The sequence below is a fragment of the Urocitellus parryii genome, unplaced genomic scaffold (genome assembly GCF_045843805.1).
Source record: "Urocitellus parryii isolate mUroPar1 unplaced genomic scaffold, mUroPar1.hap1 Scaffold_37, whole genome shotgun sequence".
Taxonomy (NCBI): Eukaryota; Metazoa; Chordata; class Mammalia; order Rodentia; family Sciuridae; genus Urocitellus; species Urocitellus parryii.
This window is the reverse complement of record NW_027553327.1, coordinates 4,665,726-4,689,818: the sequence shown is the minus strand read 5'-3', so window position 1 is coordinate 4,689,818 and position 24,093 is coordinate 4,665,726. Positions and strand designations below refer to the sequence as shown.

At 39.3% G+C, this 24,093-nt stretch overlaps 1 pseudogene; it reads left to right on the top strand.

The window, feature by feature from the left end:
* The first annotated feature begins 677 nt into the window (after positions 1-677).
* On the top strand, positions 678-2,111 carry LOC144252131 (zinc finger protein 385B pseudogene; annotated as a pseudogene).
* The last annotated feature ends 21,982 nt before the right edge of the window (positions 2,112-24,093 follow it).

The window sequence follows — 24,093 nt, the reverse complement described above, 5'->3', positions numbered from 1 at the left end:
ATATCAAAAAAAGTTTCCTAAGCTGTAAAATAAAAATGGAGCTGGGTGTGGTGGCTCACACCTGTAATCCCAGTGGATCTGGAAGCTGAGACAGGAGGATTGTGAGTTCAAAGTCAACTCAGCAACTTAGTGAGACTCTAACTCAGTAAGACACTATCTCAAAATAAAAAGTGCTGGCCCAGTGGTTAAGAGCCTCTAGGTTCAATCCCTAGTAAGCCACCTGCTCCTCAAATGGATTGCCTTATGACAGTGCTTTTATTCACACTGGACACATGAATAAGGAGAACTTGAATTCCCCTTTATCAAAAAATTTTGTGATATGATTCCCCAAGGCCACCGCCGCCGCTGTCATGGTAGCCACCGTCCGGGGGTGCAGCAGATCGCCGGAGAGCGTCTGCGCGGAGCTTCAGTGCAGCCCTGGCGGGACCGCAGCAACCGCCAGAGCGCTAGCAACAAATTCCAGGCTGGAGGAGCCACTGCCCTACGCGCCTGCTGCCGGCGCGCCCAGATGGTCTACGTTTCAAGTTCATCGAAGATTAAATTGATGTTTATGGGCTGATCTGGAAACCTAAAAGCAATTTGTTTTTCTAAATCTATAAGAAAATATGCACAATTTCCCATCAACCGACTTAAAAAAGGGGTTTTAGAACACAACCCAATGTATGAAGTACCATCTTGAAGATGGAATTATGAATATGGCAGCTTTTCTACGGGGCTTTGAAGAAAGGGGCATTAAGACCGACAGGCCTGAGGAGCAGTTAAGTAAAGAGAAAAAGAAAATTCTGTTCTCCTTCTGTGAGGTGTGCAACATCCAGCTGAACTCTGCAGCCCAGGCCCAGGTCCATTACAATGGCAAATCCCATCGCAAACGAGTGAAGCAGCTGAGCAATGGGCAGCCCCGGTTTCCAGCCCAGAGCTCGAGGACACTGCTGGTCAGCCCCAGCCCCAACACCAGCACAGGCAGTACATGCCATACTACTACCCTTCCTGCTCTTGTGCGCACTCCTACTCTGATGATGCAGCCTTCACTGGATATCGAACCATTTATGTCTTTTCCAATGGACGGTAGTTCGGCTGTTGGGCTCTTTCCAAATTTTAACACAATGGATCCTGTGCAAAAAGCAGTCATTAACCACACATTTGGAGTATCCATTCCCCCAAAGAAGAAACAAGTTATTTCTTGTAATGTCTGTCAACTTCGCTTTAACTCAGATAGCCAGGCCGAGGCCCACTACAAAAGAAGCAAACATGCCAAGAAGGACAAAGCACTAGAGGCAACGAAAAATAAACCCAAAATGGTTTCTTCCAAGGACAGCGCAAAGGCTAATCCCAGCTGCTCCATCACTCCAATCACAGGCAACAGCTCTGACAAATCCGAAGATAAAGGAAAGCTGAAAGCCAATAGTTTCAGTCAGCCATCATGCTCTGAAAGTGGCTCATTTCTCCTCAAATCTGGCACAACTGCCCTGCCACCTGGGACAACCAAAAGCACAAATGGAGCACCAGGGTCTGTTGCTGAATCCGAAGAAGAGAAAGCCAAAAAATTGCTTTATTGTTCACTATGCAAAGTGGCTTTGAACTCCCTGTCACAGCTAGAGGCACACAACACTGGATCTAAACACAAGACCATGGTTGAGGCTCGTAATGGAGCTGGTCCAATTAAGTCCTATCCTAGACCTGGATCAAGATTAAAGATGCAGAATGGCAATAAGGGGGTCAGGACTACAGAACAAGACATTTCATTGTGAAATCTGTGATGTTCATGTTAACTCAGAAATTCAACTCAAACAGCACATTTCTAGCAGGAGGCATAAAGACCAGTTGCAGGGAAGCCACTGAAGCCGAAATACAGCCCTTACAACAAACTCCAGCGGAGCCCAAGCATTTTAACAGCAAAACTTGCATTCCAGAAAGATATGATGAAACCTTTGGCCCCAGCCTTCCTGTCCTCACCCCTGGCAGCAGCAGCGGCTGTGTCCTCTGCACTGTCACTGCCACCCCGGCCATCTGCCTAGCTCTTCCAGGCTCCAGCCATCCCTCCAGCTCTCCTGAGGCTAGGGCACGGGCCCATCTGTGCCACTCCGGCCTCCATCCTGTTTGCCCCATACTGACATCTGCAAGTCCCAAGACCAGCCAGGCCAGTAGGAAAGTCGAGAAGCCAAGCCAAAAGGATTTCAGCAACTTGAGCATTTTGTGTTACAGTAAGTATCCCACCTACCCACAAAATGCAGCCTACCACCTGAAACCCCAGCTTCAGTGAAAAACAAATCACTAGATTCAAGAGTGCTTTTATGGACTGATCAAATCATTTTGGAATGTGAGCAGCACAGGTTCCCTCTTCCCACCCCAACTCGACTCCATTTAATTGGTGTATCTGAGAAATCTGGGTTCTTGAAAATGTACAGTCAGAAAGTAAAGAAAAAGAAAACCAGTCTCTGTTTTCCCATGGGTATAATCTGGCTTAGAACAATATGGAATATTTTCCTGACAGACTTGAAAACTAGGATCTTCCTCAGATGTCTGTAAATAGCTCTGGAATCCAACCAGGCATATTCTAGTGTGGAAGAAAAATAGAACACAAGTGCTTACTTGTGAATACCATCTTACCAACGGATCACGTATTCTTTTTGGTGTACTCTCGTCGACAGGGATTGTGTACTGTTTTAGACCCAAGTACTGTTGTATCCTGTGTAGTACTAGATTGTATCTCTTGTCTGAATTCAACATCTTTAGTTGCTGTGTAAATGTTAGGAAGCAAAATAGCTTTGAATTTCTCGTTAAGAGAACAAAAGATAATGTATTTTCTTTATTTCATATTTTATTTGGAGATATTTAAACAAAATAGAAAGCCATATAACATAGCTATAATTACTACCTGTTTGCTATTTTTGTCTAACTTATTTTGTAGCTTCCTCACTGGTTTGAGTTGCTAAGCAAATATATACAAACACAAAAAGAGCTTCCTAAATTGCACATTTTGGCACCTTCTGTGCATTCTGCAAGAAGAAAATGAATCCATGTATTTCTACGTAATTATCTTCATTTTTAACCTATTTTCATTTGTAATGATGCTACATAATTTTGTGGCTCCCTAATGCAATAATGTACAGAAGATATAAAATTTATAATTGAACAATTTGTCTTTCTGTTCACTGAATATGTTGCAGGTCATGCTCCCATGCCCCCCTTTCAAAGTTGGTATCAACAAGACTAGAATATTTGTGATATCAGGGGCAAGAAGTATCATAAAACAATAAAATAGTGAACTCTTTTAGAGTATCTATATCTGCAATCTGTAAATGGAAAAATGTCTGTGTATTTTTTAAATGTACCTTTTCAATAAAAGCATCAAAAATAAAATAAATAAAATAAAATCACTTGAAAAAAAATAACCACTCATTTTAATGAAACACACACATACACACACACACACAAAATCAGATGTATTGTCATTTTATAGAACTATAATGCTCATCCCACAACACATACACATATATAACAAAAAGTAGAAAATATTCCTATTATCAAAATAAACTTTTAGTATTTTACATTTTTCATTTTAATCTGGTTTTAACTCTGTGTTCTTAGGGAACACTATTTTTATATTATTTAGACTTCATTATAAAGGAAAAGACCAGGAAATCAACCACACTATGAGTTCTTAAATGTTAGACTTAGGCATTAATTTTGTTTTGTTTATAAGATTATTTTAACTCTACTAAATTAAAATTCTGAATAGGGGAAGAGGGATGAGAAAGTAAAAAGGACAATAATTGAACCCCTCATATTTATCATGGCCTGTTTTTTGTTTTTAATTTTTAGACAAATTGCTTAGGCAATTTTGAGACAAATTTGCTAAACTCTCCAGGCTGACCTCAAACTTCGTAATCCTCCTGCCTCAGCCTCAGAAGTAGCTGGGATTACAGGAATGTGCCACCTTGCCCAGCTCAAGGCCTGCTTTTTATATGTATCATTTTAGTCAATATTCTGAATTGTATTAAAATATAGCCATTATTAGTATTTACCATATGCTAGGCACTATGCAAAGGGATTTACATTTCATCTCTCATATAATCTCACTGTTACTTTGTAGTGTAACTGATATTACCATATTAAAAACAAAATAATCAAGGATGAAAAAAATCTCATTTGCTCAAGATTTCCAAATCTGGAAAATTAAGTAGAGAGTAAAATAAAATTTAACTTTGACTAATTACAAATGCTATGTCATTTTTGGCATTAACTTTTAAAGGATATTTCCCTGGATTTTAAGAGACATTTTTGCTGTTATAACTGAGAATACATTGAGAGGAAGCTTCTGGGATGCCTATAATGTTGTATGTCATGATTTGAATAGTGGTTATATGGATATGTTGAATTTGTCAAAGTTCATTGGCTTTTTCTGTATATATGTTATATTCAATAAAATACTTTTAGTAATTCATAATTAATATAGAAAGTGTGAAAAGCAGAAAAGCACAAAGTGGGGCAGGGGAAACACCAGTAAGTTCACTACTAAAAAATGAATAATTTTAGAAGTTGATTCATTTAGGAGGAAATTTGGGAATGCATGTATCTTATTATCTTAAAGCAATTTGAGGCAAAAGAGCTACAAGGGAAGTTCTCCTATTTAAAAATATTTTTTGTTACTAAAAAGAAATATAACCATATATGAAAAATTTTTGAACAAGTGAAAATTGCTCCATAATCCCATTTCTACTATAACCACTTTTAATATTTTGGTAAATTGAATGATATTCTCATGACATAAATCATCAACATTATCTTGAGTATAAATAAATTCTTGAAAAGGAAAAAAAAGTAATAAAGTTAAACCACGAATCAAAACAGTACTTTTTGCATATATATGGTAGTCTAGGTTATCTCACTTTAATTATGTTTCATAGTCTGTTATGAATTGAGTTGAAGGATGAATCACCACACGTCTACATTAGAGAAAAACAGCTAATATTCAAACCTGTAAGATTACTTAAACCCCTCAGATAAAAAAAAAGTGGTTATTGAATAATTGTCTCCTTGGTACTCTGGTAGATCAAATGAGAAGAGTCAACCTGTTAATTAACAAAAAAAAAAAAATCCCTGAATTAGCAGGCAGGAAATCTAGGTGCTACTTTTGGCTTCGGCACTCAGAATCTCATTGTGGACAAGAATCAGTTTCTTTGGACTTTTGTTTTTTGAGTTGTAAATGAGAAAACTGGGTTGTATCTCAAAGGACACTTAGCATCCAAAATAATTTATGACACAGGGAATACACCAGGCCCTGATCAACTTCTTATTGTACTAAAGGATGAAATCACAAAACGGAAACATTCAATAACAGAGAAGCTAGAGCTTGCCATCTTTATTTGCAACTAGACCAGATACAATGTGTTTCCTGTTCTTTGCACAAGTATCCATGGGAAGAGGGGGAGGCCAGAGAGGACAAGGAAAGGATGTCCTTCCCTTACATATCACTCATCACCCTATATTTTTACATCCCCCCCCCCATGGACATCAGTTCTGATATCCCAAAAGATCATCCTATGTAACAGAGGATTACAAGTAACTTTATAGGTTGAAGAAATAAGTGCCCAATAATTTAATTTTCAATTCTTAAGTGTTTTTCCTTCCTTTGTCCCTTCGTTGTAGTGAGTTTTTTTAGTAATATAATAATATCAAGGTATTCAGAAAAGAAAAACATTTACAAAACGTCCATTTAAAAGGAATGGACTTGGGTGTGCCTTTGGTAGATTGATAGTGTTGCTAGTATGCAAGTGAAATGTGGAAGAAACTGGGAACCTGACAAGTGAGAAAGGAGAGAGAGGTCCCTAGATACCCAAGGGAGATCTGGTCTGGAGCAGAAAGGGACTTTGTTCTTTCACATAGTGTAGTTTATTTTATTAATTGTTTTAATTAGCTATGTATGACAGTAGGGTGCATTTTGACATATTGAACACATATGGAGGATAACTTCTCATTCCTTTGGCTGTATATGGTGCTGAGTCACACCAGTAGCGTAATCATACGTTTATATAGGGTAATAATAATGTCAGTGTAGTTTCAAGGCATTGTGTGTGTGTGTGTGTGTGTGTGTGTGTGTATAAAATCTCAATTTCTGATGATAGGAACTCTGAACTGTGTCATCTATCTTTACAGCTCCAGGGCGCGGGATATAACTGACAAATCAAAATATCTGCTCTACTGAATTGAGCAAAAATCTCGGGGAGTGGGGGATGATAGGAAAAATGAGACCGAAAAAACATACAGCATGTCTCATTTCCACTCTCCTGCCATGCTACATGTTACTTGATATCTGAAACATTTACAGGATTCACTGCAGGATTACTACAAAGGGAAATGTACTTCAGGTGAAAGAGTCTTTCTGGAGACCTCAACAAACTAGAAATGGGAACAAACCCCAGGAAGCCGCTGTGTTGTCTCAGGGAAGAGATGACCAGAGTTTCCTGTAAATGAAAACTCATCAGGCAGCAGGTTTGAGCCCCTCGGGTAAAAAGGCAAGCGCGACGGCGACGGCGACATGGAGTGGGCGAGTGGAAGGTCGTGGAGTACAGAGAAACTCCCGATGTCGGGGCTAACGAGAGGACGGAGTGCGGCCGGTGGGAGGACCAACGTCCTGCAGGTGGAGAGTATAGCTTGCTTTGAGCTTTTTTATTTTTAAAAACAAAATGATCAGGAAGCTCTAAAAGATGTGCAACTCGGGCTGATATGTTAGCGTGATACTTCCCTGTGTGAGTGTGCGTACAACTGGGAGCGCCTACCATGAACTTCCGCAGCTTCTGACCCCGGAGGGCGGGGGGCACAGCTCCGCCTAGCCCATACATGGACGAAATCCGCTCTGGGCGCTTCCAAGGCCCCTAGATGGAGATGGGGCGGAACAGGACCGCGGCCACGCCCAGCCCAGGCGCAGCCTGCTGGCCTCCCGCGCCCCGCCCTGCGACTACATTTCCCGGCAGGCGAGGGGCTGCGGCGCAGCCCCAGTTGACAAACTTTCGGCCAGTCACGGGCTCGGCTGGCCCTGTGCCCAAGCGACTGCTCCCTGCTGACTGAGGTGTGGGCCGCGAGCTGCGGAGGGAGTGGGAGGTGCTGCTGGCTGCCTCTGTTGCCTCAGCTGCTGGGCGCCTGGGTAGCCTGCGGCCGCCATGGCCAAGCAAGGCAGGTCCTTGCGTCTTCTTCAGCAACAACCAGCCAGGCGGGCGCCAGCGGTGCTAAGGGGTTCCGGCCTCTAGCGCAGGCTGCTGTAGCCGGCGACGGGTCCCTTCTCCCTTGGCTCGCGCCCATCCCACCCAGAACCTCATCCCCTTCTTCCCTTCACCTTTGGCTTTCGCTAACCCCACTTCTTCCACCCGGGTTCTCACTCCAGCTCTGGATGCGTTGTTGACCCTCCCCACGCCTTTTCCTCTGCTGCTTCCCACTCTTAACTCCCAGTCTCATTTCCACTCTCCTGCCATGCTACATCTTAGGGCGTCCCTTTTACTTTACTAATTGGGCCGACAGTAGTTTTGAGAGACACTGAGCAAAACATGCTGTCCTACCGTGTCCCATCCTAGGTCTGGACACGTTATCTGCCAAAGGTATTGGTAGTTGATTTCTCTTTCTGCAAAGAAAGTGATCCAGGAAGACAGCGCAAGTTGTCTCCGTGGGGCCTTGGAAATATCAACTCCCTTTTTTTGTATGTGAAGTCTTTTTTTCTGGCCTTTTCTTCTCTTTTCACCGCTCCTGTGTTTCGTTTAGTTTCATGGATTTTGAATGAAGGACCTAGGTAATTGTGGTCCAGTTGTGGTTTGCAGATGGTTCCGGTTCTCAGAATCTAAAACTTGCCAAGAGTTAATTTTATGTTCCATGTTTTGTGAGACTGGCATGTATTTTTAAAGGAGCTAAAGAGGCTTCAGTATTAATTACTTGCCTTACATAATCTGCCAGATAAAATATATCCAGAGGTGAGCTATTGTGGGCCCTGAGAAGAATGAAAGTGAGTTGATACTTTACAGGCCATTCTGAGTTGGTAAGTTGGTTTTCAGTGCTGGTTCTTAAAAGTTATAAAGCACAGGCCTGGGGATGTGGCTCCAGCGGTAGCGCGCTCATCTGGCGTGCAGCCAGCCCGGTTCGATCCTCAGCACCACATACCAACAAAGATGTTGTGTCCGCCGAAGACTGAAAAATAAACATTGAAATTCTCTCTCTCTCTCTCTCTCTCTCTCTCTCTCTCTCTCTCTCCCCTCTCTCTCTCTAAAAAAAAAAATAAAAAATAAATAAAACTGATATAATGAGAAATTTGTAGAAGTTTTATATTAAAAAAAAGTTATAAAGCACACACTTAATTTGAGGAGGAACTTAAAGAACTGTTATTGGTTGTGCCTGTTTTAGGGGCTAATCCTATATGCTTAGGAAATTTGAGTACAATTTTTGTTTGTAAAGTACTTGAAGTTAAAATGCTATCCAGTTTACCCCCCCCCCTCACCTCTTTTTGTAACATGTATTTTCTTTGGCAGAGAGAGAGGGAAAAATCTGTTAAGTAGAATCATGTGCTAAAACAGACTGCTTTTGTGGAGAAATGGTTCTGGAAAGACCAACAAGGCAAGATTATAGTAGACAGGGTTATCAATAAGGACCGTGCTTGCTGCTAGCTCTGTGACCTAGAGGAAATCCTTTAACCTCTCTGGGCTTCACTTTCATCATTTATATTCATGACATGTTTACTGAATACCCACCATGTGTGTCTAGGTTATGGGATTAACAAAAATGACAGAGATTCTGCCCTCGTGGAGTTTGTTTTAGTCTGAAGGCAAATAATCAGCAAGTGCAGCTGTGTAGAATAATGGTTTACAGTGGTAACAGCTGTGGGGAAAAACAAGTCAGGGTACAGGAATAAAGTGTGATGGGGCAGCTCTTTTAGATGGGATCATTAGGGAAGATCTCTCATGGAGATGATGGATGAACAGGTTGAATGAATGTGAAAGTGGTCCATGGTGTCTATGATTTCTTCTAAGTCTGTATTTCTACAGTTTTATGTTTATATTCTTTGGTGACTTTCATTTCTACTGTTATGGTGCTCTAATGTCGTCTATTTGAAATTTGTAAGTTTTCTTAGAATGAGTCTGATCATGTCTATATAGTACCCAACATGTTTGAATGCTTATACATTTTTACCTTTATTAGTAATGCATTGTGTAAATGAGCTTGTGGATTTCAGGCTTCAAGAAAGAGTTAAAGGCAGGGCTTAACTTTAATGTGTGCATTTGCAGGATATGATTTTTTATATAGCTGCTTATATTTTAATTTCTGATTTAGGAATTGTAAAATAAGTCATGCTAATTTGGTCAAAAACAAACAAGAACTCAATACTATAAGTAGGAGTTTGGGAATTTCTAACCCATCCTGTCCTGTTCACCCTCTCCCTCATGTTTAAACTTTTTGATTTTCCTGTGTTGTCAATCTTTACTTTTTGATACAGACACACACATGCACACTTTAAACTTAAGGTAGGTTTCTCATTCATGCTCATCATATTAAGAACAATACATTTTTACAGTGTCTTGACTTGTGCTAAATTAAGTTCCCATAGAGAAACTTAAAAACTCTGTCATATTTTCTGAACCTAAGTATTAAAGGGGAAGAGGGCTTGCAATATTCTGTGATCTTTGTCTCCCTTATTAGTGAAATTAGAAATTAAAAAAAAACATTTTTTTGCATCAGATCATCATTAAATTCAAACATTTCACTTCATTTTTCTTATTCACCATTAGAAATATTCCTAGTAAAACAATAGGAAATAAAATAGTTAAATGAATTTTGATGAAATATGGATCATTTTTAAATTTCTTCTCATGTTATTAACACCAACAAAGATTTAAAATTCTGTCTAATTTGTCCCTTCAGGAACCTGTCCATTCTGCTCTTTCAAGTTGACAAGGCAGAGTTTTCAAAGGCAATCCAAGGTCCCAACTACCTGGCCTGCCTCTGCCACATTCAGATTTTGAGAGTAAGGAAACAGCTCTATTGTACTGAAAACTTTTGTCATTTATTTCCCCAGGCACATTTTAATAGACTGTCTATTAACTTTTGGCAATGTTCTCCCACTCTAAGAGAATAGGCTATTCATGGGAGAAAAAAAGAATAATCAAGGTATTACTGAGCTGTACATGTGTGAAAGGAATTGGAGAAAGAATACTAATAAGATTTGAGAATGTTTTCTGTATGTGAGACATTGTGCTAAAGACCCCAAAGAAACATGTAGTCTAGTTAGTATAATAGAAAATAAACCATATGTAGAAGAATCAGAGTTTCTAATTTGCTAGGAAGGTTAATTTTCTTAGAATAGCATAAGAGGGAAGAATTGAAAGTGAAGGAAACGAGAGCTGGAGGAAAATGCTTTGAGTTAAAGAGAGCCCAAAGGTCAGTATTTGAAAATTTCTAACTATTAGGAAAGCAAATATATGAAACACAAAAATTAGTGGCCCTAGCTGGGAGCAGTGGCACAGTGCTCACCACCCCAGCAGATTGGGAGGTTGAGGCAGGAGGATCACAGGTTCAAACCCAGCCTCAGCATCTTGGATCCAGTCTCAAAATAAAATGTAAAAAGGAGTCTGGGGATGTGGCGCAGTGATTAAGTGTCCCTGGGTTTAATTCCTGGTCCTTCCCCATAACCCATGCCCTTGATTTTTGGGGATTACTAGGGTTTGAACCCAGAGGTGATTTACCACTGAGCTGCATCCTCAGCATCCCTCCTTTTTTTGTTATTAATTTTTAAATTGAAACAGGGTTTCTTTAAATTGCTGAGGCTGACTTCGAACTTATGATTCTCCTGCCTCAGCCTCCCAAGTCACTGGAATTATAAGTGTGCACCACTCACTGTTCCTGGCTTGGCCCTAGATTTTGATGATTATGTGTGATAGAATTGGAAGAGGCTTGGATATTTACCAGAAAGTGCTAGAATTGTATGTAGTTGGTTATAAGATTGTGCAGGGCATGTGGTGTGGAGGTTGTATGCTGGAGTATTCATTAATCTGGGTTTTGTCAGTAATAATTTATATTTTCATTAAGCATATATTTCTTAAATACCTACTTCATGCTGTATCCCATTTGAGGTACCAGAAAAGATAAAACAATGAAGAGAGAATGAAGAGATCTTCCTCTAATCAAGTTTAAATTGGGAGCAGACAGTGATAAATACATACATAACAGATTGGAAGGTGATAAATGCCCTGTTGAAGGGGGATGTGTAATCCTTGAGAGGGGAAGAAAGCTTTTACTGATAAGATGCCATTTGAGTTAAAACCTGAAAATGTAATAACCTGAAGTGAAGCTGTGTAAGCAGGGGAAGCAGCCAGGAGAAGGGGGAATGCTTGGAATGTTTGGGGAATAACAAAGAGGCAGATGTGGCAAGAGTAGAGAAAGCTGATGGAAGAAATAATGTCATAGAAGTACTGAGTCTTGCCTATTATACCTCAGCAAGATGGGCAGTCATTGTAATGTTTTAATCAGAGAGCAGAGGTAATGGCTGTCTTTAAAAAGATCCCTTTGCCAAAATGAGAATAGATGTGGAAGGATAGAAGAAGCAGGAAGACTAGTTAGGAGGCTGAGTTAATTCAGGCTAGAAATGAGTGAGGGTGGCAGGGATATATGAATGTATTTTTTGTTATGTCATTAAAGTATAATGGATTCTGAACAGCTTTGAAGATAGAACCAGCAAGATGTACTAGGCGTTGGATGTAAAATTTGAGAAAAGGGGGAGTCAAAAATGATTGAAATATCTTTTGATGAAGTGGCTTCATAAAACTGTGGAGAAGACTTTCTAAGCATTTAAGTGGAAAAAAGTAAGCACTTAAAATGATGTTTATTTTTGTTATTATGATAATATATAAAATATTGTGAAAGGCACAGTGGTATAGATCTTTGTTTAATTCCATGCTCTACAATTTACTGTTGTATATCATGCCTTTAATACATATTTGCCAAAATGACCTTCCAGAGCCCTGATTTCTTGTGTGTAAAGTGAGGATAATTAATTGCCTTGTGAGACTTAAATGAGTTATTTTGAAGTATCTGGTACAGGTGTGGTACATAACACAAATAAGTGCTAAATAAATAAATAGCAGCAAATGCACTGTGTTAAGTTTTACTCTATTTCTTTTATCCCCAGAGAAATGTATGATCTTCAGTCATGAATTCTTTCAAAGCTAGAGTTATGTATGTGCCATCCTGGGTCCATGCAGTCTCGTATTCTGGTTCTGACCCTTGCACTAAGGACATTTTAATAGGAATGATGATCTTGAGTATCTGCTTCAAAATAGTTATATACTTTGAAAGTACTTGCTCTCTTTGATAACCCCCAGGCATTTGCTATCTTGGAATTCTTATGAGCTCTTCTGAATATAATTATCTAAAGTTTGCATTATACCTTGGGTAACATTGTACACACTTACTACTCTATGCAACTAATCCTCAATTCAATTGGTCCTTTAACTTACTCCTTTATTTTGGGAACAGGTAAACCCCATGATGGTATGGTATAATTTTGTGAGCAGGTTAATTTTTCATTCTATTCATAGCCTTGATAATTTCACAAGCTTTAATTATGAGGTTTTACTCTTTTAAAACATATCTTGTTATTTGTTATTTAAGTTTTAACATTTCTCAAACCTTGCTGAAGTCTTAGAATAATGTGTGGAACTTTAAAAGTTACCTATTCCCTGGGCTCCACCCCAGACCAATCAATAATATTTATCAGAATCTTTGGAAATATGGTCCCTGGAATTACTGGGTTTTGTTGTTGTTGTTTGTTCATTTTTTAAAGCTACCTTATAGTTATAATATGCAAGGTTTAAGAACAAGTGCTTTAGTTATTGTTTTTTGTTTTTACATATACAAAACACACAGTATATATTAAAAAAAGTTTGGCAGTTTCAACACTTGTGTTGGTTTTTCATATATGGATAGCTTTATAGAATTTGGGATATGATTTCTTTTTTTATTTCCATTGTTCTTTCTGATGATAGCTAGCATTTTATTTTTAGGCAGTAGAATATTATAATTTGAATCACCTCCCACTGACGAAGTATATAATGACAGTGTAATCTTTGAGCTGGAACTAGCTTTGAAAATAACCCTTACTTTAGGTATAGGTAAAGTGAGGCCAGAGAGAGAGATTAAATGATCAAGAATGAAATAGTTTTCTATAAGCTCTGTCACTTAAGTTTCCAGATGTCTTTTTTTCTTTGGGGTATTGGGGATTGAACCTATGGGTGCTTAACCACTGAGCCACATCCCTAGCCCCACCACCCTCTTTTTAATGTTTTATTTAGAGACAGGGCCTCACTGAGTTGATTATGACCTTGCTAAGTTGCTGAGGCTGGTTTTGACTCCAGATCCTCCTGCTTCTGCCTCCAGAGCTGTTGAAATTACAGGTGTGTACCATCATGCCCAGATCCAGCTACTCTTTTAAAAAGCCTTTTCAGATACTACTTCTTTTTTTTTTAAGAATTTCTTCTTTAGTTATAGATGGACACAACCTTTATTTTGTTTATTTTTTAATGTGGTGCTGAGTATTGAACCCAGTGCCTCATGTATGCTAGGTGAGCGCTCTACCACTGAGACACAACCCCAGTCCCACTATCTTTCTTTTTATTGTTTATTTTATTTTATTTATTTTTTGGTTCTGGGGTTCGAACTCACGCCATTAGACATGCTAAACACACACTTACCACTAAGGCACACCCTAGCCCTAATATCTCCTTCATTCCTAAAACTTTCAGAAGTAATCAGAGCCACACTAGTGCTACTTTTTATTATTATGATTTTGATTTGTTCTCCTTAGTTGTAGGTGACAGAATGCATTTTACTTATTTTATTTAATATATCAGACACAAATATTTTATTGTGTTTTGCCACTTTCTTATTTTACATTTCATATTTTCTTTGTCTTTAGTGTTTTGTAGTTTTATTGATTTGTCAGACTATGGATTCCTTTTTATTTTGTTTGGGACTTTATTAGGTTTCTTAAATGTTTAGGTTGGCATTTCTTTAATTTTGTCTAATTCTCATAATTTCTTTAAATATGTCTCCGATTGCACTTTCTTCTCTTTTTGAAAAAAAAGCTTTAATTATATGTATATCGTAGGTCCTCTCCTTTTCTCTAGTCTATATTTTCCATCTTTTTATCTCTGAATTTCTTTCTTTCCTATTTTTTTTTGAGCCTGGATCTCACTGAGTTTCTAATGATGGCCTCAAACTTGCAATCTTCTCCTCATTCCCCAAGTAGCTGGGGTTACTTGTGTGTGCCACCTTGCATGTCATCTCTGTTTTATTCTGGGTAATTTATTCTCATTTATCTTCTAGTTCATTTTCTCATGTCTTAATTCTAATCCTTTTGTCCAGTGAAGTTTTGGTTTTGTTGACATTCACCTTGGTTCTTTTTTTCAATCAAATTTGCTGGGTATTTTTTCTCCCCCTCCAAATAACATTCTGTTTGTAGTAGATATTTTCAGAATGATCTTTTATTCTTTAAACTTAGTAGTTATTTCATAATTACTGTCTCTGTAGTCCTTACACTTGAGATATTAGAGGAGCCTTTGAATGGACTCTTGTTTTCTAGTTCTTGCTCATGATGACTTGACTTATTCTTTTATATTCCTGGTTTATTTTTGTGTTCTACTCACTGTCCTTTAGAAAGTATAAGACTAATATGAGCTCTGAGATAGAGGTTTCTTCTTCAGGAGGGTTTTGTTTTTGCTTCTTGTGGATGTCTGGAGGCATTATCAAAATTCAAAGCTACTTTAAAGTGAATTCATTGCTAAGATTTTTTTGAACACCCAGCTGATATAAATTATGATTACAAATACATCTGAGTGTCACTACACTTATGCCATTTTTGCTTTGAGTTTGTTCTTTAGTGTCTTAGCTTAGTGTGAAGTATGTTACCTCTCAGACTCTTCTATTTTGGATTGTCTGGGTCTTTGATTTTTTCCCCTTGGGTCTTACATGGCTGTCCAAACTAAAGATCAAGTTTTTTCTGATTGTTCAATACCCAAAAGGGGAAAAAATGGCTTTTATTCCATGTACTTAACCGGATTTCCATGTATTATCAAATTTTGACCATGTCATTCTTTGTTATCTTGTCAGCTTTGTGTTTCTTTTAAGAAGATTGTAAAAATATTTTGTACAGAATTTATAGCTGTTTTCGATAGGAGAGTTGCTGTAGGGCACCATTACTGGAAACCGAATTTTTTATGTTACTTTCCAAGTCTAACAAATAAGAATGATTCTAGTAATTATCTTAGAAACAATACCACTGATGGCAAACAGTTCTTTTTTTCCCAATGGATTTAAATTCCAAGTAGACTTGTAGACTTTCCTTTTGCCACTTAAAAATGTGTCATCATCCCATTGTTTCCTAGATTCCAATAATTCTCATGACAACTCAATAATCATTTTTTAATCATTGTTTTCCTGTATATAATGTGTCTTTTTCCCTCCCTCTGGATGAATTTTGAACAGTATATCATTATGTCCGTAAATGTGTTTTTCTTTTATATGTATTCTGATAATTCCATCTTTTTATCTCTGAATTTCTTTCTTTCCTAATTTTTTTCACTAAAAGTTGGAATATTTTGACCAATACTTCTTTAAGTGATTTTTTATACCTCTTATTTTCTCTCTCTTTTTTTAGACTCCAGTTATATATATGATACAGCATTTGATGCTATCCTACAGGTCACTGAAATTTGTTCATTCCCCCCTCCCCCATTTTCTGTGCTTCTGAAACTCTTTCAATAATTTTACTGACATACCTTGAAGTATATTCACTTGTGTCCAATCTGTGTTGATCCTATTCAATAAATTTGTAATTTCAAATGTACTTTTCAGATCTAGAATTCCCATGTCATTCTTTCAATTTCACATTTTCACCTTGTCTACCATTATATTTACATGCTTATTTAACATATTTATCAGAATATTTTTTTTACAGTCCTTGTCTGCTAACTCCAAAATCTGATTGTCTCTCACCCCTTTCATATTGTTGTTATTGACTGCCTCCCCACCCCCACCCATTACCCTACTCCTGACTCTGAATGACATTTCCCTATGTTATTCATTTGTATAGCATTTTTAAAAATTGTATTTTGAACATTATGGATAATACATTATAGAAACTCTCGATTCTGTTATCTTCCTGTGAAAATATCGCTTGTATTTTTTCAAACAATTAAGTTATTGATGGATCAAATATCTCTTGAAAAGGTTTTATTATGTTTTATTTTTAAGTTTTGTCAGGGTCATCTATATAGGTTTTGCTATCAATCTTATGGTGGTTTTCTTCTTTCTTTTTTTAAAAATATTTTTAGTTGTAGATGGACACAATACCTTTTTAATTTATTTATATGTGGTGCTAAGGATCAAACCCAATGCCTCATATGTGCTAGGCAAGCACTCTACCACTGAGCCACAACCACAGCCCTATGGTGGTTTTCTTAATCCTGGAAAGTGTTTTTTATTCTAAATCATACTCTTTCTGTAGACTCAGTGAAAAACCTGAGATATTTGGCAAGCCTATCTAATTCAGCAGGACATGGGATTCAAATTCTGTCTCACCAACAGTGGATATCTGCAGAAATCTCTCCTTGACTTTTTAAGTCTTCCTGTTGATGTTTTTTTTTTCCTTGAGGATTCTCAGAATCTCATTCCATACAATCACGTTTGAACATGTGCCAAAAATTTGAAGGGAGTCTATAGATTTGGGGTTTCCCCTTCTATGACTCTCTTAATCAAACATAGGTTCTATGCTGTCACCCAAACTCTTTCTTTGAAATTTTTTTGCCTTGGATAGAGCATATCGAAGACTAGCCTTTCCAGAAGTTGAGTGCCATTGCTCTTTTTCATGTGCCAGAAGAGGAGGATTTTGAGATGGCCTAATAATATTGTCAGGTAATAATCATCTTGATAACATACATGAAGTTTTGTCCCCTGGTTTGGACATGGAAAGTGAGGTTCTTTATAGAGGTTCATTGCTTTTCTTATTGCCTGTGAGCCTTCAACAGCCACAGGTTCACCCAAGAAAACATTTGAAAGAACTGAGAAGTGCCCTAGGGTGTGGGATGGAGGGAAACTCCTAGTGCTTTACTGTCCAGGACTTGAATTCTAAGTCCAGCTAGCTACTTGAAGTAATTTTCCAGGTAGAAGAGGAATGTACATGGAAAGGAGAGATATTTGGGTAGATACGTTGATTTTCCCTAACTCTTGATGTTTGGGTCTATCATTTTACTTAGGCTTCTTCTTCCTTTTCTTTTTCTTTTAGTTGTAGATGAACACAATGCCTTTATTTTATGTGGTGCTGAGGATAGAACCCAGTGGCTCACCCATGATAGGCAAATGCTCTACCACTCAGCCCAAACCTCAGTTCTTACTTAGGCTTCTTATGTGCTTCTGAATATAGAGGCCACACTCTGTCTCTGAATATCACCTGTTGTCCAAAACCATTAACTTTTCAGAAGGTATCCTAATACTGCCACTATGAATGAAAGAGTAGGAACCCTACCAAACTTAAATATTTTAAAAAAATGGTATTAAACATAATTCATGGAATTAATTTCAGTTTCAAAATAAGGTAAGGACACTGACCATTCAGTGAGGATCAGCCACCCACTTTCTAAAAATTAATTCTGTTTGAGCTGCTTAGATTTAGTATGTGGCAACAGAGCCCTTTGATACCTATATCTATTAATCATACCTTCAGTCACAAGAATCGCATGATCGAAATTTATTGCATGTGTGCAAAGGGCATTTTGCTCAGTGAAATTCAAAAGCACGTACTTCCTATGAAACAGTTATTTACTGAGATCCTTGAGCTATTAGTGTCAAGGTAAAATAGAGTGGTCAGCAGTATATCTAGTGAGTTTTTGATAAGTAAATTAAGCTATTTCCAGGCAGTAAAATTTGTGTCCCTTTTAAAGGTAGATTTGATTTGCCATTCTTGGGGTTTATCCAAGAATAGGCTAATGTTTAGTAACTGAAGGTTTTCAACACATGTGCTCAAATACAAATCTTCCAATTGCTATTATTTTGTGAGCCACTAACAGGATAATTCAACATAGTATATTTCTTTCTATCTCTAATCATTTATTTATTCAACATTTACCAAGTTCTGCCTGTATTACAATCCAGGCCCTGAGGATAGACAGGGACTCAAGGAATTCACAGGTACACAGAAATCCTTCATTGATCTACTTCTGGGGATCTTGGAAAAGATGCTTTGAAAGTCTCCTCCCACGTTGGGAGTGTAGCTCAGTGGTAAAGCTCTTGCCTAGCATGAAGGAGGCCCTGAGTTCAATCCCCAGTACCATCAAATTAAAAAAAAAAAAAAGGTCTCCATGCCCACACTTGAGGACTTAGTAACCTAAAGCCCAAAATAGCCTCATAATATGCAGGTCCTCTTTCAAAAATTGTTAAGAATCCCAAATGGTGGTAGCAAAGCAGTAAACCAACCCCCATCTGACTACATGGATTGCACACCCATACATTGGGTCACAGTTCTGAAATAACCTCTCTCCATCCCCTGTGAAGGATCCCAGTCTCTGTCTTCCCATCGCTCTGCCAACAGTGGAACATTTTATGAACCACAGTTTAAGGCTTTGAAGCAGCTTCTCTTTGTATATAAAAGAATTAAGTATTATTTTTACCTTTCTTGACAGTAATAAGTTTTGAGCTAATTTTTATTTTTTTTTGTTCTACCTCTTCAATGACAACCCTGCTAACCAGTTTAACCTCAAAACTCACATGAATTCTCGAGACCTGAAGACAGCTGTTGAGAAAATTACCCAGAGAGGAGGGCTTTCTAATGTAGGTATGTGACCCCACTTCAGATAATTCTATCTTGTTGCCATGGTTCTCTTTCTATGTGGTTGTCTTCTAACATTCTATTTTAAAGGAGGAAAAAAAAAGAATCCATCAAGAAATGACTCATGTAACATCTGTGTCTTTTCTAAAGTATTATAATGAGTTCAGGTGGCAAGAATTGTCAAAACATGTGTGTCATCTAGTTCCAGCTTGCTTGGTTCCTCGGGATGCCAACATTCTTCAGGACAAGCAGGACTGCTGTTGTGACTATTTCCTGGTTGAACTCCAAGTTGCCAAGATTGAACATTAAATCCCACCACCAATTCCATCAGAAAGCAGTTCAGTGCTCCTTGGGAGTCTTGTTCCAATCGGCTACTGTTGCAGCAATGGCTTTGCAAACAGAGTCTTGTCCTCTATTTCAAGATGAATCTTTTGTGATGTTTGAGCCTTTGGAGGGGGAAACAGAAGTTCAAGATGTAATCCTCACTGGAGCAGGTTCAGAAACTCCATTTTATCATTTCACCCAGAGGTGACGGGGCATTAGGAAACAACAGTTTCACATTTTCACACTAACCATGCTCAGACTGTCAAAGAACCCATGCCAATGTGAAATTAATGTATAAATGTTAGCCTTATTTTGGGGGACACAAGGGGGGCTGATTATATGCTTCTCAGGGAACCTGTTCATACCATCAAAATCCAAAGGACTGGAGATGTGGGCCACATTTGCTTGGCATGGAGAATCTACGTGCAGGGTGTAGAACTATCTTATCCTTGAGGGAGTTACAATAAATCTGATTAATTATTTTCCTCCCCAACCCTGAGAGAACATTTTGTAGCCATCAAACATAAGAATCAAGTAAATGCAGAGCCTGTCACTTTTGAACAATGTTAAATAAACACTGACCAAGCTGCTGTTCTCCATGCCCCAAATTCCAAAGCATCTTCATTACAAACATGATAAAGTTGATTTCTGACTTGTTCTCCACTTAATCCTTCCATGAGCAAAATTTTACTGGAGAAAAACTTCAGAAGACAACTAACTTCCCTGAGGAGATCAGAAAGGTGTTTCAACCTAATTAGTATACCTTTTTCAGTGTAGCACAGGTTTGAATTCTGCCTCTGGTTCAGGATTTGGGTTCAGAGGACAGAATCCAACCAGCTGGTTCAGGTATAAAGTGATTTATTTTAGAGCATTAAACATTATGAGAATTATAGAAAGGACTGAAGAAGCAGAATTTGGGAGGTTTTTTTGGCAATAGGGCTTCCAAAGGAACTGCTACCTCTTCCAAGATCTTTCTGAATTCTGCCACCTTAACCTTTTCAGGAACCTGTTTCAGCAGGAAGCCTACAATTAGGAAGCTTCTTCTACAGCTGCCACTCCAGAACCAAGTCCTCCCTGATCAATTCTTATCCACAAAAGGGCTATTCTGCACCCTCTCTCCTAACACCATCAAAGCTAGCAACCAACACAAACATGTCTGTCAATGGTGCTCCAAGAGAAGTCAAATACTCTACAGATTCTCATCAGCATAAACTGCTGAAAGAAAGGTACAGCCCCTGCCTCCTGTCATCTTCTAAATCTCATGTAAATACATCAATTTGTGAAAGTAAAATCTAGATGCAAGAGAGTATGGACATTGTAGTTTTCAGACATCCAGCATCTGGTTTCAAGACCCACTACAAGCCCTGCACAGTGGTGTATGCCTGTAATCCACCAGCTCTGGAGGCTGAGGCAGGAGGATTGCAAGTTCAAAGCCAGCCTCAGCAATTTAGCAAAGCCCTAAGCAATTCAGTGACAACCTGTCTCTAAATAAAATATTTTTTTTAAAAAAATGGCTCATGATATGACTCATTGGTTAAGTGCCCCTGAGTTCAATCCCTAGTACCATAAGAAGTAGAAGAAGAGGAGGAGGAGGAGGAGGAGGAGGAGGAGGAGGAGGAGGAGGAGGAGAAGGAAGGAAGGAAGGAAGGAAGGAAGGAAGGAAGGAAGGAAGGAAGGAAGGAACAACAACAATAAAAATCCACTGCTAGGTGGGTGGAATGTGCATCAAGTTCACTGTGGGCTCAACTAGTCTCAAGATTAGGTGGGGTCAAAGTGATCTTTTGGCCTCCTTATGGTACCTAATATTGAGCCAGAAAGGACTACTGGAAGCTTTGGGACTTGATGGAAATTATCCCTTGGCCATGGAAGCAGTTTTCAGCAGCCAATGTTTTCCCTTAGCAACCAGGTTCAGTGCAGACAGTTCACAGGGGTTCACTAAGACACTTCTCCAGGACTTTAGATGTAACCATTTGATATTTTCATTTGACAGGTAATATTATACTGCCCAAACCAGAGAAGCATTGAGTGTGATAATATTTACTTACAAAAAGGTGGTTGTTAGCTGTTATTAGGGACTCATTTGAGAATCTCCAAAAAGAATATGTATGGCCTTGCTACCCAGATAGTACTCATACACAAGATCCTGTGTATAATTTCAGAGGATGCATGGGTATATATCCACATCTCTCTCACACACATATACACACACACTGGTTCCACACAACCCAGCAAGGGAGCCTTGTCATCCCAATTTGCCCAGGGGAACTTGGGCTTTTAGCACTGAGACTGGGAAATTGCTGTGAAAGTAGGATAGTTTGTCATCTAGTTGACTCTGAAAATGTCCTGAGATGCTGCACATGGGAGAAAGGCATCTCAAGGTTTCACAAAGCCTCATGATTGTTGCACTCAGCTGAAGCAGATCATTGGCCTGGAAGTCTAGACCCAGAGACCATTAGGGACCACCCAGGGCCACATAGCCAGTGGTTGGCACAGCCAGGGCTAGAACACAGTCTCTCAGTTCCTGGTATAGCTCTTCCCTGGACAGCCAAACTTGGGCCCCTGGCTTGGAACTGGCAGAAAGACCGCTGACCACAGAATACAGCCCTGCAGGCCCAGCAGCTCCCAGGATTTAGGAAGCCCAGAGAAGGCTACTGTCACTCCAGTTCAACTCCCCCGATCCTGTGCTCTAGGACACAATGTGAGGCAGCTTAGAGACTTAGAGTGAGTCTGACCCAAGCAAATAAGAGTCCCTTTATTTCTATGAAAGTCTTTCCCTGCTACTTGCTGGTCCCTATAACTTTTTTCAAGGCAATTAGAAATTAAAGGCTTAAAATGAAACTAAGGGAGTGATGTGACAGCTGCATTGTGAATGTGCCCCAGTGCCACTAAACTGTACACTCACAAATGCTGCTGAATTGTACACCTAAAACTAAAGTGTTTCAAAAAATAGAACAGTCAAACTGGGAGGGAGTGAGTGTGTATTTTTGGACCTTTTTGTGCTGCTGTGATCTGTTTCTGAATTTACCACTGGCATAATCCCTTCAAGCATGAGTCTTTTTCTTCGAGGCTGGGCCATCTCCTTTGTGACCAAGACCTTCTTTTCCAAAGCCAATGGAAACAGAGGTGGTGTTCCCAATGTGGCCATAGTGATGGTAGATGGTTGGCCCACAGACAAAGTGGAGGAGGCTTCAAGGCTTGCAAGAGAATCAGGAATCAACATTTTCTTCATCACTGTAGAAGCTGCTGCGGAAAATGAGAAGCAGTATGTGATGGAGCCTAACTTTGCCAACAAGGTGTGTAATTGCCAGAGACTCACCCACAGTCAAGCTCCCCTGTACTCTGAAAAGCTGAAATTCCAGGAAGATTGTTTTCTTGGGCTTTCAAAAGTGTATGAATCTCACATCTAGGTAGTGGTGTCTCCAATGAAGGAACCTCAAATTATTCTCTCAAAGAAAAGTCTCACACCCACCCAAGGCCAGCAACTTGGGAACAGAAGGCAGGAGCAGTGTTCCAAAGGTCTCATGTGGAGGCTCTTCCTTGCTCCTCCCACAGCATCAGGGATGTCAACCAGGCAGTCCAGGAAGGCTTCATATAAACACATGAGCATGCACATGTATGTACACACACACACACACACACACACACACACAAACCCACATACACATGTACTTTCACACAAACATGCTACAAATTAATCAATCTGATTAACAAGAGAAGGGAGGTGTTTCGACATTTCAGGCAGGTCATGTTTCCAATGCTATTTCTGGGTTCTGCTGAGATGTCTGGCTGGACCTGAGGCAGGACAGATTGGATAGTTGGCTTCCTGTTCCAGTCTAATAAACCACCTTTGGTGTTTTCCAGTGGCTGTCCACGTAAACCTTCCTTCAAAAGCAAAGCTTCAACTAAAGGACAGAGAAAGAGAGAACAAAGGATGGAGGGAGGGAGGAACAGAGCCAGCAAGCTTAGACAGCTTGTCTTTTATTTTTTATTTTTTATTTTTTTCGTACTGGGGTTTGATTCTAGGGGTGCTCTACCAGTGAGCTACATCCTCAGGTATATTTATTTATCTATTTATTTATATTTGAGACAGAATCTTGCTAAGTTGCAGAAGCTGGCCTTGAACTTGGGATCCCTGCCTCTGTCTCCTGAGTTGCTGGGATTGATAAACCCAACCTGATCTTTTATTAAAATTGGAAGCCATCTTGCCACAAAGCCATGAAAAGCTAATTTCGGCTTTACTATAAATTACTGCAAACTCTGAACCTGCTTGGAATGCCTGCCCGTGCCTTGAACTCACCCATGCCTGGCTCTCTGACCAGATAGCAACCCTCTCTGAAACTTTAGTGACACCTCATAAATATTGGCCTTCCCTGGCCAGACAATGACCCTCTCTGAGGCTCTAATGGTCCTCATAAATTCTGATGTTGGGGCCAGCAAAAAATGTAAACTACCATTAGTGTGATGCTTGTCAGAGTTCTGTTATCTGTAACCCCCCCACACCTTTGTGTAACTTTCTGGGCTATAAAGCTGGACTGTAGGAAAGGTGGGGCTGCTGTTTTGTTCCCGCTGTTTTGGGAGGGAAAGGCTGCCCGGCTCAGTGGTCTTTTCTTGCGTCCTGGTCTAACAGGATCTCAGGCCTGTGCCATCACGCCTGGCAAAATCTTGTCCGTGATGCTCCTCCAACTTTATTATTATGTTTTTGGAGCTAATAAGGCTGGACCTCCTGCAGCATAGCAGGCTGCTGACTTCTTCTTGCTCCATGAAATCCTCTTCATTGGCTTCCTGGCCCTGTGCAGCTGTTATTTCACTTGCTCTTTTCTTCCATTATGTACCCTGAACATGGATCTTTTCAGGACTTAGATCCTGTTCATCCATCTTCCCTCACAATCTTCTCTTCCTCCAATCTTCCCAAGGTCACA